The 16459-nt window shown below is 41.5% G+C and overlaps 1 protein-coding gene across 1 annotated transcript in view; it reads left to right on the top strand.

Annotated features, from left to right (window-relative positions):
* Positions 1-16453, top strand: part of SAP30 (Sin3A associated protein 30) — a 75484-nt gene extending 59031 nt beyond the window's left edge. Inside the window, exon 12 of the transcript XR_009519950.1 lies at positions 13354-16453. The gene's annotated coding sequence lies outside the window, so the exon portion shown is untranslated. The remainder of the gene's footprint in view (positions 1-13353) is intronic.
* The last annotated feature ends 6 nt before the right edge of the window (positions 16454-16459 follow it).

Raw genomic sequence — 16459 nt, 5'->3', positions numbered from 1 at the left:
TTTCTTCTCCACTATGGTTTATCTCAGGATATTGAATATGGTTCCCTGTGCTATACAGTAGGACCTTGTCATTTATCCATTCTATATGTAATAGTTTGCATCTGCTAACCCCAAACTCCCAGTCCATCCCTCCCCCAACCCCTCCCACTTGGCAGCTACAATTCTGTTATCTATGTCTGTTAGTCTGTTTCTGTTTTGTAGATAAGTTAATTTGTGTCATATTTTAGATTCCACATATAAGTGATATCACATGGTATTTGTCTTTCTCCTTCTGAGTTACTTCTCTTAGTATGATAATCTCTAGGTTCATCCATGTTGCTGAAAATGGCATTATTCCTTTCTTTTTTAAGGCTGAGTAGTATTCCATTGTATATATATACCACTTCTATTTTATCCATTCAGCTGTCAGTGGACATTTACGTTGTTACCATGTGTTGGCTATCATAAATAGTGCTGCTGTGAACATAGAGGTGCATGTATCTATTCAAATGAGAGTTTTGTCTGGGTATATGCCCAGTAGTGGGATTGCGGGATCATATGGTAGCTCTACTTTTAGTTTTTTTTTTTTTTAACATCTTTATTACAGTATAATTGCTTAACAATGGTGTGTTAGTTTTTGCTTTATAACAAAGTGAATCAGTTATACATATAAATATGTTCCCATATCTCTTCCCTCTTGCGTCTCCCTCCCTCCCACCCTCCCTATCCCACCCCTCCAGGCGGTCACAAGGCACTGAGCGGATCTCCCTGTGCTATGCGGCTGCTTCCCACTAGCTATCTACCTTACGTTTGGTAGTGTATATATGTCCGTGCCTCTCTCGCGCTTTGTCACAGCTTACCCTTCCCCCTCCGCATATTCTCAAGTCCATTCTCTAGTAGGTCTGTGTCTTTATTCCTGTCTTACCGCTAGGTTCTTCATGACATTTTTTTTCTTACATTCCATATATATGTGTTAGCATATGGTATTTGTCTTTCTCTTTCTGACTTACTTCACTCTGTATGACGTACTCTAGCTCTATCCACCTAATTACAAATAGCTCAATTTCGTTTCTTTTAATGGCTGAGTAATATTCCATTGTATATATGTGCCACATCTTCTTTATCCACTCATCCGATGATGGACACTTAGGTTGTTTCCATCTCTGGGCTATTGTAAATAGAGCTGCAGTGAACATTTTGGTACATGACTCTTTTTGAATTATGGTTTTCTCAGGATATATGCCCAGTAGTGGGATTGCTGGGTCATATGGTAGTTGTTTGTAGTTTAAGGAACCCCATACTGTTCTCCACAGTGGCTGTATCAGTTTGCATTCCCACCAACAGTGCAAGAGGGTTCCCTTTTCTCCACATCCTCTCCAGCATTTATTGTTTCTAGATTTTTTTTTTTTTTTTTTTTTTTTTTGAGGTACGTGGGCCTCTCATTGTTGTGGCCTCTCCTGTTGTGGAGCACAGGCTCCGGACGCGCAGGCTCAGTGGCAATGGCTCACGGGCCTAGCCGCTCCGCGGCATGTGGGATCTTCCCAGACCAGGGCACGAATCCGTGTCCACTGCATCGGCAGGTGGACTCTCAACCACTGCACCACCAGGGAAGCCCTGTTTCTAGATTTTTTGATGATGGCCATTCTGACTGGTGTGAGATGATATCTCATTGTAATTTTGATTTGCATTTCTCTAATGATTAATGAAGTTGAGCATTCTTTCATGTGTTTGTTGGCAGTCTGTATATCTTCTTTGGAGAAATGTCTATTTAGGTCTTCTGCCCATTTTTAGATTGGGTTGTTTGTTTTTTTGTTATTGAGCTGCATGAGCTGCTTATAAATTTTGGAGATTAATCCTTTGTAAGCTGCTTCATTTGCAAATATTTTCTCCCATTCTGAGGGTTGTCTTTTGGTCTTGTTTATGGTTTCATTAGCTGTGCAAAAGCTTTGAAGTTTCATTAGGTCCCATTTGTTTATTTTGGTTTTTATTTCCATTTCTCTAGGAGGTGGGTCAAAAAGGATCTTGCTGTGATTTATATCATAGAGTGTCCTGTCTATGTTTTCCTCTAAGAGTTTGATAGTTTCTGGCCTTACATTTAGGTCTTTAATCCATTTTGAGCTTATTTTTGTGTATGGTGTTAGGGAGTGATCTAATCTCATACTTTTACATATACCTGTCCAGTTTTCCCAGCACCACTTATTGAAGAGGCTGTCCTTTCTCCACTGTACATTCCTGCCTCCTTTATCAAAGATAAGGTGACCATATGTGCGTGGGTTTATCTCTGGGCTTTCTATCCTGTTCCATTGATCTATCTTTCTGTTTTTGTGCCAGTACCATACTGTCTTGATTACGGTAGCTTTGTAGTATAGTCTGAAGCCAGGGAGCCTGATTCCTCCAGCTCCGTTTTTTGTTCTCAAGATTGCTTTGGCTATTCGGAGTCTTTTGTGTTTCCATACAAATTGTGAAATTTTTGTTCTAGTTCTGTGAAAAATGCCGGTGGTAGTTTGATAGGGATTTCATTGAATCTGTAGATTGCTTTGGGTAGTAGAGTCATTTTCACAATGTTGATTCTTCCAATCCAAGAACATGCTATATCTCTCCATCTATTTGTATCATCTTTAATTCCTTTCATCAGTGTCTTATAATTTTCTGCATACAGGCCTCTTGTCTCCTTAGATAGGTTTATTCCTAGATATTTTATTCTGTCTGTTGCAGTGGTAAATGGGAGTGTTTTCTTGATTTCACTTTAAGATTTTTCATCATTAGTGCATAGGAATGCCAGAGATTTCTGTGCATTAATTTTCTATCCCGCTACTTTACCAAATTCATTGATTAGCTCTAGTAGTTTTCTGATAGCATCTTTAGGATTCTTTATGTATACTGTCATCTCATCTGCAAAGAGTGACAGCTTTACTTCCTCTTTTCCGATTTGGATTCCTTTTATTTCCTTTTCTTCTTTGACTGCTGTGGCTAAAACTTCCAAAACTATGTTGAATAAGAGTGGTGAGAGTGGGCAACCTTGTCTTGTTCCTGATCTTAGTGGAAATGCTTTCAGGTTTTCACCGTTGAGGACGATGTTGGCTGTGGGTTTGTCATATATGGCCTTTATTATGTTGAGGAAAGTTCCCTCTATGCCTACTTTCTGCAGGATTTTTATCATAAATGGGTGTTGAATTTTGTCGAAAGCTTTCTCTGCATCTATTGAGATGATCATATGGTTTTTCTCCTTCAATTTGTTAATATGGTGTATCACATTGATTGATTTGCGTATTTTTAAGAATCCTTGCATTCCTGGAATAAACCCCACTTGATCATGGTGTATGATCTGTTTAATGTGCTGTTGGATTCTGTTTGCTAGTATTTTGTTGAGGATTTTTGCACCTATGTTCATCAGTGATATTGGCCTGTAGTTTTCTTTCTTTGTGACATCCTTGTCTGGTTTTGGTATCAAGGTGATGGTGGCCTCGTAGAATGAGTTTGAGAATGTCCCTCCCTCTGCTATATTTTGGAAGAGTTTGAGAAGGATAGGTGTTAGCTCTTCTCTAAATGTTTGATAGAATTCACCTGTGAAGCCATCTGGTCCTGGGCTTTTGTTTGTTGGAAGATTTTTAATCACAGTTTCAATTTCAGTGCTTGTGATTGGTCTGTTCATATTTTCTTTTTCTTTCTGATTCAGTCTTGGCAGGTTGTGCGTTTCTAAGAATTTGTCCATTTCTTCCTGGTTGTCCATTTTATTTGCATATAGTTGCTTGTGGTAATCTCTCCTAATTTTTTTGTATTTCTGCACTGTCAGTAGTTACTTCTCCTTTTTCATTTCTAATTCTATTGATTTGAGTCTTCTCCCTTTTTTTCTTGATGAGTCTGGCTAATGGTTTATCAATTTTGTTTACCTTCCCAAAGAACCAGCTTTTAGTTTTATTGATCTTTGCTATCGTTTCCTTCATTTCTTTTTCATTTATTTCTGATCTGATTTCTTTTCTTCTGCTAACTTTGGGGGTTTTTTGTTCTTCTTTCTCTAATTGCTTTAGGTGCAAGGTTAGGTTGTTTATTCGAGATGTTTACTGTTTCTTAAGGTAGGATTGTATTGCTATAAACTTCCCTCTTAGAACTGCTTTTGCTGCATCCCATAGATTTTGGGTCGTCGTGTCTCCATTGTCATTTGTTTCTAGGTATTTTTTAATTTCCTCTTTGTTTTCTTCAGTGATCACTTTGTTATTAAGTAGTATATTGTTTAGCCTCCATGTGTTTGTATTTTTTACAGATCTTTTCCTGTAATTGATATCTAATCTCATAGCGTTGTGGTCAGAAAACATACTTGAAACAATTTCAGTTTTCTTATATTTACCAAGGCTTGATTTGTGACCCAAGATATGATCTATCCTGGAGAATGTTCCATGAGCACCAGAGAAAAATGTGTATTCTGTTGTTTTTGGATGGAATGTCCCTTAAATATCAATTAAGTCCATCTTGTTTAATGTATCATTTAAAACTTGTGTTTCCTTATTTATTTTCATGTTGGCTGATCTGTCCATTGGTGAAAGTGGGGTGTTAAAGTCCCCTACTATGAATGTGTTACTGTCGATTTCCCCTTTTATGGCTGTTAGTATTTGCCTTATGTATTGAGGTGCTCCTATGTTGGGTGCATAAATATTTACAATTGTTATATCTTCTTCTTGGATTGATCCCTTGATCATTATGTAGTGTCTTCTTTGTCTATTCTAATAGTCTTTATTTTAAAGTCTATTTTGTCTGATATGAGAATTGCTACTCCAGCTTTCTTTTGGTTTCAATTTGCATGAAATATCTTTTTCCATCCCCTTACTTTCAGTCTGTATGTGTCTCTAGGTCTGAAGTGGGTCTCTTGTAGATAGCAAATATATGGGTCATGTTTTTGTATCCATTCAGCCAATCTGTGTCTTTTGGTGGGAGCGTTTAATCCATTTACATTTAAGGTAATTATCGTTATGTATGTTCCTATTCCCATTTTCTTAATTGTTTTGGGTTCGTTGTTGTAGGTCTTTTCCTTCTCTTGTGCTTCTTGCCTAGAGAAGTTCCTTTAGCATTTGTTGTAAACCTGGAGAAGTTCCTTTAGCATTTGTTTTAAAACTGGTTTGGTGGTGCTGAACTCTCTCAGGTTTTGCTTGTCTGTAAAGGTTTTAATTTCTCCATCAAATCTGAATGAGATCCTTGCTGGGTAGAGTAATCTTGGTTGCAGGTTTTTCTCCTTCATCACTTTAAATATGTCCTGCCACTCCCTTCTGGCTTGCAGAGTTTCTGCCGAAAGATCAGCTGTTAACCTTATGGGGATTTCCTTGTGTGTTATTTGTTGTTTTTCCCTTGCTGCTTTTAATATGTTTTCTTTGTATTTAATTTTTGACAGTTTGATTAATATGTGTCTTGGCGTATTTCTCCTTGGATTTACCCTGTATGGGACTCTCTGTGCTTCCTGGACTTGATTAACTATTTCCTTTCCCATATTAGGGAAGTTTTCAACTATAATCTCTTCAAATATTTTCTCAGTCCCTTTCTTTTTCTCTTCTTCTTCTGGAACCCCTATAATTCGAATGTTGGTGCGTTCGATGTTGTCCCAGAGGTCTCTGAGACTGTCCTCAGTTCTTTTCATTCTGTTTTCTTTATTCTGCTCTGCAGTAGTTATTTCCACTATTTTATCTTCCAGGTCACTTATCCGTTCTTCTGCCTCAGTTATTCTGCTATTGATCCCATCTAGAGTGTTTTTCATTTCATTTATTGTGTTGTTCATCGTTGTTTGTTTCATCTTCAGTTCTTCTAGGTCCTTGTTAAATGTTTCTTGCATTTTGTCCATTCTGATTCCAAGATTTTGGATCATCTTTACTATCATTATTCTGAATTCTTTTTCAGGTAGACTGCCTATTTCCTCTTCATTTCTTAGGTCTGGTGGGTTTTTATCTTGCTCCTTCATCTGCTGTGTGTTTTTCTGTCTTCTCATTTTGCTTATCTTACTGTGTTTGGGGTCTCCTTTTTGCAGGCTGCAGGCTCGTAGTTCCCGTTGTTTTTGGTGTCTGTCCCCGGTGGCTAAGGTTGGTTCAGAGGGTTGTGTAAGCTTCCTTTTGGAGGGGACTAGTGCCTGTGTTCTGGTGGATGAGGCTGGATCTTGTCTTTCTGGTGGGCAGGTCCACGTCTGGTGGTGTGTTTTGGGGTGTCCTTGGACTTATTATGATTTTAGGCAGCCTCTCTGCTAATGGGTGGGGTTGTGTTCCTGTCTTGCTAGTTGTTTGGCATAGGATGTCCAGCACTGTAGTTTGCTGGTCGTTGAGTGAAGCTGGGTGCTGGTGTTGAGATGGAGATCTCTGGAAGATTTTCGCCATTTGATATCATGTGGAGCTGGGAGGTCCTTTGTGGACCAGTGTCCTGAAGTTGGCTCTCCCACCTCAGAGGCACAGCACTGACTCCTGGCCGCAGCACCAAGAGCCTTTCATCCACATGGCTCAGAATAAAAGGGAGAAAAAGTAGAAAGAAACAATTAGAAGAAAGCAAGCAACCAAGCAAGAAAGAAAGGGGAAGGAAGGAGGGAGGGAGGGAGGGAGGAAGGAAGGAGGGAAGGAAGGAAAAAAAGAAAGAAAGAAGATAAAGTAAAATAAAGTAACAAAATATAATAAAGTTATTAAAATAAAAAAATAATTATAAAGAAAAAAATTAAAAAAACAAAACAAAAAAATGGATGGATAGAACCCTAGGACAAATAGTGGAAGCAAAGCTATACAGTATAAATATTGCTCTCAAAGTCCACCTCCTCAATTTAGGATGATTCGTTGTCCATTCATGTATTCCACAGACATAAAGTTGATTGTGGAGCTTTAATCCGTTGTTTCTGAGTCTGCTGGGAGAGATTTCCCTTTCTCTTCTTTGTTCTCACAGCTCCTAGGGGCTCAGCTTTGGATTGGGCCCTGCCTCTGCGTGTAGGTAGCTGGAGGGTGTCTGTTCTTTGCTCAGACAGGACGGGGTTAAAGGAGCCGCTGATTCGGGGGCTCTGGCTCACTCAGGCCGGGGGGAGCAAGGGGCACGGAGTGTGGGGCGAGCCTGCGGCAGCAGAGGCTGGCATGACGTTGCGCCAGCCTGAGGCGCACCGTGCGTTCTCCTGGCGAAGTTGTCCCTGCATCCTGGGACCCTGGCAGTGGCGGGCTGGACAGGCTCCCCGGAAGTGGGGTGTGGATAGTAACCTGTGCTCGCACACAGGCTTCTTGGTGGTGGCAGCAGCAGCCTTAGCGTCTCATGCCCGTCTCTGGGGTCCACGCTTTTAGCCGTGGCTCGCGCCCGTCTCTGGAGCTCCTTGAAGCGGCGCTGTTAATCCCCTCTCCTTGCGCACCAGGAAACAAAGAGGGAAGAAAATGTCTCTTACCTCTTTGGCAGGTCCAGACTTTTCCCTGGACACCCTCCCAGCTAGCTGTGGTGCACTAACCCCCTGCAGGCTGTGTTCACGCCGCCAACCCCAGTCCTCTCCCTGGGATCCGACCGAAGCCGGAGCCTCAGCTCCCAGCCCCGCCCGGCTCGGCGGGTGAGCAGACAAGCCTCTTGGACTGGTGAGTGCTGGTCGGCCCTGATCATCTGTGCGGGAATCTCTCCGCTTTGCCTACCACACCCCTGTTGCTGCGCTGTCCTCCGCGGCTCCAAAGCTTTCCCCCTCCGCCACCCACAGTCTCCACCCGCGAAGGGGCTTCTAGTGTGTGGAAACCTTTCCTCCTTCATGGCTCCCTCCCACTGGTGCAGGTCCCGTCCCTATCCTTTTGTCTCTATATATTCTTTTTTCTTTTGCCCTACCCAGGTACGTGGGGGTTTCTTGCCTTTTGGGAGGTCTGAGGTCTTCTGCCAGCGTTCAGTAGGTGTTCTGTAGGAGTTGTTCCACGTATAGATGTATTTCTGGTGTATCTGTGGGGAGGAAGGTGATCTCCATGTCTTACTCTTCCGCCATCTTCTACTTTTAGTTTTTTAAGGAACCTGCATACTGTTCTCCGTAGTGGCTGCACCAATTTACATTCCCACCGACAGTGTAGGGGGGTTCCCTTTTCTCCATACCCTCTCCAGCATTTGTTATTTGTAGACTTTTAATGATGGCCATTCCGACTGGTGTGAGGTGGTAGCTCATTGTAGTTTTGATTTGCATTTCTCTAATTATTGGTGATGTTGAGCTTCTTTGGAGAAATGTCTATTTAAGTCTCCTGCCCATTTTTCTATTTGGTTGGGGTTTTTTAATTTGTTGAGTTGTTCTTTCTTATTTTTAAAGTAAGTGTTTATGGCTATAACTTTCCCAATTAGCAACACTTACATTTCATCCCATAAGTTTTGGCATGTTGTGTTTTTGTTTTCATTAGTCTGTAAGTATTTTCTAATTTTTTTGGTATTTTCTTCTTTGATCCATTGGTTGTTGGAGTGTATTGTTTAATTTCCACAATTTTGTGAATTTTTTAGTTTTCCTTCTGTTGTTGATTTCTAACTTCTATGCATTGGGGTTGGAGAAGATATTTTGTATGATATCCGTCTTTCAAAATCTGAGACTTCATTTGTGGCCTAACCTATATCCTGGGGGATAGCCTATGCGCACCTGAGAAGAATATGCATGCTATTGTTGTGTTTGTTAGATCTAGTTGATCTATTGTATTGTTAAGTGTCTATTTCCTTTCTTATCTTCTGTCTGTTTTTTGGGTTTTTTTAAATTTTATTTTTATTGGAGTATAGTTGACTTAAAATGTTGTGTTAGTTTCTGCTGTACAGTAAGGTGCTGTCTGGTTGTTTTATCCATTATTGTGATAATGGATCACAAAGCCTCCAGCTATTATTGTAAAATTGTTTTATTTCTCCCTTCAATTCTGTCAGTTTTAATTTCATATATTTTGATGCACAAATGTTTATAATTGTTTTATCTTCTTGCTTTATTGAAACTTTTATTAATATACAGTGTATTTCTTTGTTGTAAACTTTTTCAATTTTACGTATTTTGTCAGATATTTTTATATCCACCCATGCTCTCTTTTGGTTGCTATTTACATGGAGTAACTTTTTCCATCCTTTGTTTTCCCTCTATTTGTGTCTTTGGATCGAAAGTGGGTCTCGTAGATATAGTTGTATCATGTGTTTTTATCAATTTTGCCAATCTCTGTCTTTTGATTGAAGAGTTTAAACTATTTACACTTAAAGTAATTACTGATAAGGAGAGATTTACTTCTGTGATTTTGCTATTTGTTTCCTAAATGCCTTGTAGCTTTTTTATTGCTCATTTCCTGTGTTAGTCTTTTGTGTTCAGTTGATTTTTTATAGTGAGATGTTTAAATTCCTTTCTCATTTCCTTTTGTGTATATTCTATAGCTGTTTTCTTTGTGGTTACCACAAGGATTACGTTTAACATCCTAAAGTTATAACAGTATAGTTTGAATTTATACCAGCCTAACTTCAATAACGTACCCAAACTCTGCTCCTTTACAGCTTCATCCCCATCCCTTTCAGCTGCTGATGTCATAAAATTACATCTTTCTACATTGTGTGCCCCAAAACATAAACTAATATATTTTTAAAATTCAGTAGTCTCCTAAATCATGTAGAAAACAAAAAGTGGAGTTACAAACCATTGTTACAATAATACTAGCTTTGATAATTATCCATGTATTTACCTTTATTGAGATCTTGATTTCTCCATATAGATTTGAGTTACTGTTATGGCTTCTAGTGTCTTTTTATTTCTTGCAGGACTCTTGAGCATTTCTTGCAGGACAGGGCCACTGGTAACAAACTCTCTCGCTTTTACCTTGATGTCTTAATTTCTCCCTTACTTTCGAAGGGCAGTTTTGCTAGACATAGAATTCTTGGTTGACGGTTTCTTTTCTTTTAGCATTTTGACTATATCAGCCCACTGCCTTATGGTCTCCAATGATTCTGATGAGAAATCTGCTGATAATCCTATTGAGGATCCCTTGTATGTGATTATTTGCTTCTCTCTTGCTGGTTTCCAGATTTTCTCTTTTTCTTTGGCTTTCAGTTCATCTTACTTGGAGCTTATTGAGCCTGTTGGATAGTTTTTTCTTGATTTTTTTTTTTTTGGCCACACCACACATCATGTGGGATCTTAGTTCCCTGACCAGGGATTGAACCCATGCCCCCTGCAGTGGAAGCGTGGAGTCTTAACCACTGGACTGCCAGGGAAGTCCCCTGTTGGATATTTATATTCATGTTTTTCACCAAGTTTGGGAAGTTTTCAGCCATTATTTCTTCAGATACCCTCTCTGCCGTTTTCTCTCTCTCTTCTCTTTCTGGGACTCCCACTGTGTGGTGTTGGTCTGCTTTTTGGTGCCTCAGGTCCCTTAGGTTCTGTTCACTTTTCTTCAGTCTCTTTACTTTTTTTTTTTTTTGCGGTACGCGGGCCTCTCACTGCTGTGGCCTCTTCTGTTGCGGAGCACAGGCTCCGGACGCGCAGGCTCAGCGGCCATGGCTGACAGGCCCAGCCACTCCGCGGCATGTGGGATCCTCCCGGACCGGGGCACGAACCCGTGTCCCCTGCATCCGCAGGCGGACTCTCAACCACTGCGCCACCAGGGAAGCCCAGTCTCTTTACTTTCTGTTCCTCATACTTGATCATTCCCTTTGTCCTTTCTTTAAGTTTGCTGATTCTTTCTTCTGCCTGCTCAAATCTGCATTTGAATTTCTCTAGTGAATTTTTAATTTCAGTTATTTTACTTTTCAGCTCCAGAATTTCCTTCTGACCTCTTTCCAGATTTTCTGTCTCTTTACTGATATTTTCATTTTGATCATACATTGTTTTCTTGACTTTCTCCACATGTTCCTTTAGTTCTTTGAACATTTTTATGCAGCTGTTTTAAAGTCTTTGTCTAATATTTCTTCTATTGGATCTTTTTCAGGGACAGAGTCTATTGACCTATTTTATTTCTTTGAATGGGCCATACTTCCCTGTTTCTTTGTATGCCTTGTGATATTTCTGGGTTGAAAACTGGACATTTGAATCTAATAATGTGGTAACTCTGGAAATTATATTCTCTGCCTTCTCCCAGGGTTTGCTGTTTTTTGTCACTGTTTGTTTATTGTTTTTTTTTTTTTTTTTGATTCTATAGACTGTATCTCAGCTGAGCGTGTCTCAGGTGTAAACTTAAGGTATTCTTAGGTCTTTTCTGAGACTTTCCTTGGGCATGCCCAGTCACTTTCTAATTTTCCCCATATATGTAGTCATTTTTTAATAGTCTAGTTTTTAATATCTGACTACCAAAAGGGGAAAAAGAAAAATAAAGGGGATTAAAAAAGGGCACTGTCCCTTAAATCTCCTGGCTGTCACTTCAGCCAGATGAGGAGGGACTTCTATTGGTGGGGGAGGGGCTACAACAATGGGCACTGCCTCTTTGTCTACCCCTCTGTGATCAGAAGCAGTCACCAGTGACCAGAGCACAGATCACTGATGTCCTTTTTGCCCATCCAGGCTCCTGCAAGCTGTGCAAAGCTGCTCCAGGAACCATGCACAGCTGCCTGCCATGGGGTTGGGGATGGGTAGCTGCTGTTGTGCTGAGAGCTGAAACTGGCCAAAATGAACAGTCCAAGTCTTCCCCTGGACATTGCAAGCCTTCAGTAAGCTGTCCAGAGTTCCATAATAGTTACATCAGACAGATTTCTGCCAGTGCAATTTTTGTCTGGGAGTGGGGGAGACAGACTCTTAGTGCTTCCTACTGCACCATCTTCCCAGAATCTGCCAAGAGTTTAAAAAACAGATTTCCTTTTTTTTTTTTTTAAGAGCAGTTTTAGGCTCACAGCAAAACTGAGTGAAAGGTACAGAGATTTCCTATACATCCCCTGTCCCCATTGTCAACAGAGAAATGCCTCTGGATTTTGTAAGTAAAATAAAATCATGTGTAAGAAAACTTTTTTTTTTTTTTTTTTTTGCGGTACACGGGCCTCTCACTGTTGTGGCCTTTCCCGTTGTGGAGCACAGGCTACAGACACGCAGGCTCAGCGGCCATGGCTCACGGGCCTAGCTGCTCCGCGGCATGTGGGATCTTCCCAGACCAGGGCACGAACCCGTGTCCCCTGCATCGGCAGACGGACTCTCAACCCATGCACCACCAGGGAAGCCCAAGAAAACATTTCTTGAGAAAAGGCCAAGTCTGGCCCTTTTAGGACCAAAGCTCGTGCACCAGGGATTCCTCAGTACCTATGAGGGAGAAGCCTTCATGGTTCCTTCTGGGTGTACACGTGAAGTGCAGGAGTAACAGTAATGCTGCCACCCAAAGTCATGTGTTTTCTGTCAGTGGCCCCAACATTTTCCTACTTATCCAGGAGTCGTCTTTCATAATGACTTATCCTACTTGAAGCCTCTTTATTTAAATAGTTGCCAAGTTCTAGAGATTCTGTTGCTGTAACATCTCACCCATTGCTATGCTCACTCCCACTCTTCTATTTATTTTTCTTTCCTTTGGCCACACCATGCGGCATGTGGGATCTTAGTTCCCTGACCAGGGATTGAACCCGTGCCCCCTGCATTGGGAGTGCAGAGTCCTAATCACTGGACCACCAGGGAAGTCCCCACTCTTCTATTTCAGACCCGTGTATGTGGATTCTTTCCTGTCATAAGAGTCTCCCAAACAATTCTCCCCTGTGCCAGACACTCCCATCACATGGCAACTAGATGTATCATCCTAGAGCACAGCTCCAGTTACCTCATGCTTCTGCTCAAAAACAGAGAAGCTCCCCTATTCCAAAATCAAAGCCTAGAAACTGTCTGGGGCAGTCCCCAATTTCCTGGGGTCCTTTCCCAAAGCCTGAGGTCCTAGGACTAGAGTGAGCATTTTGTTTCTGGGTGCTGTTTCCTCAAAGTGGTGCTTTCTGAGCAACTACCAGATGCAGGAGTTCTGCTTTATAACAGTCTATAAGAAGAAAATAGTAACGTTCTAGACTCTCCAACCTTCACCCCAGAAAAGCCTTTGTCCTTTTCCATTAAGTTGTTTTCTGGCGCCACCTGGTGTTAGGACTAAGCAGCAGTGGCTATAGAGAAAAAGGAAGAACCCACTATAAATGTTTTATCCCAAACTGAGGATCTTTAGCACCAGAAAGGAACCTTAGAGATCATTTAGACAGATGCCTTGTTTTATAGATCAGTAATTTATCCAGGATTTAGAGCAAGAACTGAATCCGCATTTCAGTCCCAGGCTCCTCAATTTTCCAACACATCCCCCCGACACCCTCCTACCTCAGCCCCCATACCTTCTTAAGCCTCGAAAGGAATTGGGCCAGAGTGATGATGCCACCTTTGGAGGAAGGCAACAAAAGGATATTAACTTTTATTGATCCCTTATTATAAGTCAGTTACTGTACTGAGTACATTTATAATATCTCATTTATTCTTCACAGGTAGCCTGTTCTTACTCCTGTTTCACCGACGGACAAGGTAAGGTTCAGAGAGATTGAGTGACTCATTACAGTTACGTTGTATTATTTGTTCACAATTATTCACTCCCTCCTTGCCCTTGCCATACTTCTGTGTCTGGGCCACATATACACTCACTCTCCTGCCCTCACTGACTTTGGGCGCAGCCACTTCGACTTTCTTTGGTCAATGGAACGTGAATGAACTTGATCGGTACCCCATGAGAGCAAAAGTTTTAAGTTCCGTGCTGCGATTAAATGCACTTCAGCCCTGACCTTCTCTGTGGGGACACCATAACTGAGAGGGTAGCCGTCCCTCCAGCCCTGCCCCTGGAATAGGACACATGTGGAGCAGGGAGGGCCAAGCCTGTCAGTCACAACTGACCCACAGTTAGCCTGCAGCCCATGTGAAACATGAGCAAAAAATAAATATTTGTCCTTTAAGCCAGCGTCCCCCAGCTTTTTTGGCACCAGGGACCAGTTTCGTGGAAGAAAATTTTTCCGTAGACCCAGGGCGGGGGTTGGTTTCAGGATGATTCAAGCCCATTACATTTATTGTGCACTTTATTTCTATTATTATTACATTGTACTATACAGTGAAATAATTATACATCTCACCGTAATGCAGAATCAGTGGGAGCCCTGAGCTTGTTTTCACTTGCCACTCACTGATAGGGTTTTTTTTTTTTTTTTAACTGATAGGGTTTTGATGTGAGTGTGCAAGCAATTGACTTATTATGGTCTCTGTGCGGTCAAACCTCTCTACTAATGATAATCTGTATTTGCAGCCGCTCCCCAGCGCTAGCATCACTGTCTCAGCTCCCCCTCAGATCACCAGGCATTAAAGTCTCATAAGGAGTGCGCAACCTAGATCCTCCGCATGCGCAGTTCACAGTAGGGTTCGCGCTCCTGTGAGAATCTAATGCTGCTGATCTGTCAGGAGGCGGAGCTCAGGTGGCAATGCGAGCTTCGCTCGCTCTCCTGCCGCTCACCTTCTGTGCGCCCGGTTCCTAACAGGCCGCCGACCAGTACCTGTCGGTGGTCCCGGGGTTGGGGACCCCTGCTTTAAACCAATGAGAATTAGGGGTTGTTTGTTGCTGCAGCAAAGCTGACCCATACAGGATTGAACACAAGTCTGATTGACTCCAAAATCTCTCTGGAAACTGTGAAAAAGAACCCTGTTCCCAGGGTGATGTCTAATTTAACGAATTTAAGAACCTATGTGTTAGGTCTTAAGTTGCTAAGGTTCTCGCCTCCTTGGAGTCTTTGCTTAATTTTACCCTTGCACTGACACTTCTCTTGAGGGTCCAATTTAATTCTGAAACCTGCTTCTCCAGCTCCACCTCCTCAGTGCTTTTGATTCCCTTTACTTTGATTTACTTTTTCTTCTTTTTAAAAGCCGTATTACCTTCCAAAATACAGTTAACTTATTTATAATGCATACAGTTTAAATGCTGCCCAGCTGAATGTTAGGAGGGAAGGGGTTTTTTTGGTCTGTTTTGTTTATTGTCATTGTCCTTCCTTAAACAGTGCCTGGCACGTAGTAGGTGCTAAAAAGTATCTGTTAAATGAATGAATGAAAATAGGAGGACACTTCCGAAATCATGGTAGCTGTTGTGTTTTACTAGCTTGGCCAGTAGAGGTCATAGATGAGTTCTTTAAATATCTTGGACCTGCAACTACTTTTATGTGTGTTTTGTGTCAGGGTCTGTCCACTGTGGATGCCTTGGGGATTAGTGTGGGTTGCCATGTGGCAATGATCAATCTGATGGTGGCATTTGGCATATATTTGGCATAAAAACTGCTGAAAGTGAAAAATTGATGATGTCTCAGATTGGTTTCTCCTCCATCTATGACCTAGTCTTGGGAGCCAAGAAAAAAAAAATGGCAAATAGGATGCAAGATGGCGCAGAAAGTGTCGGCTTTAAGGTTGTGTCTATTTATATAAGTTGCTTGTAAATAAAAGTTAAATTCAAACAGTCGAGAGGATAGTAAATGCTTATTGGCAGCTGCAAAGCTATTTGCCTAGATTAACAATGGAACCTTCCAAAAGTGTCTGTGTATGTGTGTTTACAGATACAGCCTAGTAATACTGGAACACTTCACTGACCTTTTCCTCTCCTCTATTACAACAAAAAATGGAATCACAAGCCGTGATTCTGCCTGCAGGTGGTTTATTCTCCCTGCTTCAATAGGTCATGCTAAACTTCACAGTGTGTAACTGCACGGGGGGTAGATTTAAAGGGATGATGAGACTGGATTGGAAGCAAATCATTTTCTTCAGGTTGCATATGATTGATGAGTTCAAGGATAAAAATTTAAGAAGGAAGGAGGTTTAATTTTGTTGCTTGCCTCTCACACACCAGGCACTGAGCTAAATACTTTTACAGGTTATCTCATTCACTGTGCCTGAAGTGAACAGTGTCAAAGATAGCACCTAGCACTTAGTGAAAGCTCAAAAATTACTGAATAAATGAGTGAGGGAGTCGATGACCATTAGGAAAAGGGTCTGTTTCTTTGTTTTGGGGGGTTGTTCCAGGGGGTCGATTTGTTTTATTTCCTCTGTAGAGCTAAATCCAATTGAAACGCAGAATGTGGGTACATTTGTGTTTGGTGTTTATTCATATCACGTGTCCACTTACTGGGCACTGAAAAAGGATGCCTAGAAGGTGGTTCCTGTCACGAGACACTGAAAGGTAGGCGTGGATGGCGAGCTTTGGGGAACGGGCGTTAATTTTGGTCCTGCTGTGAAGCTGACCTTTTCTATGCGATGAAAATTGCATAGAAAATTGCATCGCATGAGTCTATGCGATGAAAATTGTAATCACGTAACTTCTACTGATTCTACTTGACACATGTCACGAGACAAATGTGAGATGCCCTATTTGAAAGGTTTTGTGGTGAATCAATGGGAAAGGTAGCCAATAGTGGGAGTTTAATGAAAGTATTTTGTGATGGCCCTTGGGGAGGGCCTGGGACTAAGTCACAAACTCCATCCTGCAGCACATGTTGCTCTGGCTTTGTCTCCATCAGTGGATGAACAAAACAGGACAGTAATGCCAATATCATGTACCACCTATACCTCTTCGGC

Source organism: Delphinus delphis, chromosome 6 (assembly GCF_949987515.2).
Source record: "Delphinus delphis chromosome 6, mDelDel1.2, whole genome shotgun sequence".
NCBI lineage: Eukaryota > Metazoa > Chordata > Mammalia > Artiodactyla > Delphinidae > Delphinus > Delphinus delphis.
Note: the sequence above shows the minus strand (reverse complement) of the source record. Positions and strands in the feature narration are given on the sequence as shown.